The following is a 955-nucleotide window of genomic DNA, read 5'->3' on the forward strand; positions in this document are numbered from 1 at the left end:
AACGGGTCTTGTGGATGCAAATGTCAAAGCAATACCAGACAAGCCTTTCGCACTTTGTTTCTGATTACTCTTTTATGGGTATATTGTCGGTTTCATGTATCCTGACCATTACCTAATATATAGGACAGGTACTATTTCATATTTGATTTAGATTCCTATTTGATTTTTAATTTTGATGTTGAAACAACGCTTCTTTATTTCGCAGTTTCAATTAAGCGGTGTCTTAGGTATCATGGGATAAGGCAGAGTTTGAGTTAGTTGGCACTGGTTGCGTTTGTGTTCGCCTGGATTGTGCTGTCAAATTGACATCTCTAGCTTGCAGACTTCTGGGTGCTGTCTGTTACCAGACACATCGTGATCGCCGTCTATGCAGGGCTGCGGAGTCGGAGTCGGAGTCGGTCGGAGTCGACGCTCTATCCGGAGTCGGAGTTGGTTTTTGGAAGCCAGAGTCGGAGTCAGAGTCGGAGTCACCGAATTGTATGGACTCCACACTTCACAGCCCCATGCTTCTATGTGTCACTCTTGATGATTGTCGTTTACTTGGAAAACGTGAGTGTCATAAGGCTTGATAAACAATAATTCATGATTAAGAATTGCAACTGCATTTTTTTGCAATGATTTGAAGAGGTCGTGGCCGAGTGGTTAAGGCGTCCGACTTAAAATCGGATTCCCTATGGGAGCGTGGGTTCGAACCCCACCGACTTCGGGTGATTTTGCGACGGGGCTATTGTCTCATGCATAGATAACATGTATCAGCAATGCCTCGTCCTTTAGCGTGCTCGGAGTATTGTATGCACCAATGCACCATCCGAGGAATCGCCTCCAGAGTGCCAATCCGCGCCCGGGTGCGTATTCGCCAAGTGTACAGGTCGGCCGACCAACTAGCGCCATCTCTCGGGTGACGTCACGATGATGTCAAATGCTGAGCTGTATGATACAAGCAGGCACCTATTGA

At 46.6% G+C, this 955-nt stretch overlaps 1 non-coding gene across 1 annotated transcript; it reads left to right on the forward strand.

Moving 5' to 3' along the window:
• Positions 1-624: 624 nt before the first annotated feature.
• Positions 625-706, forward strand: Trnal-uaa. Its single transcript has one exon. It is a non-coding gene; the product is annotated as a tRNA-Leu (tRNA).
• Positions 707-955: the final 249 nt, after the last annotated feature.

Source organism: Amphibalanus amphitrite, unplaced genomic scaffold (genome assembly GCF_019059575.1).
Source record: "Amphibalanus amphitrite isolate SeventyFive unplaced genomic scaffold, NRLGWU_Aamphi_draft 000415F_arrow, whole genome shotgun sequence".
NCBI lineage: Eukaryota > Metazoa > Arthropoda > Thecostraca > Balanomorpha > Balanidae > Amphibalanus > Amphibalanus amphitrite.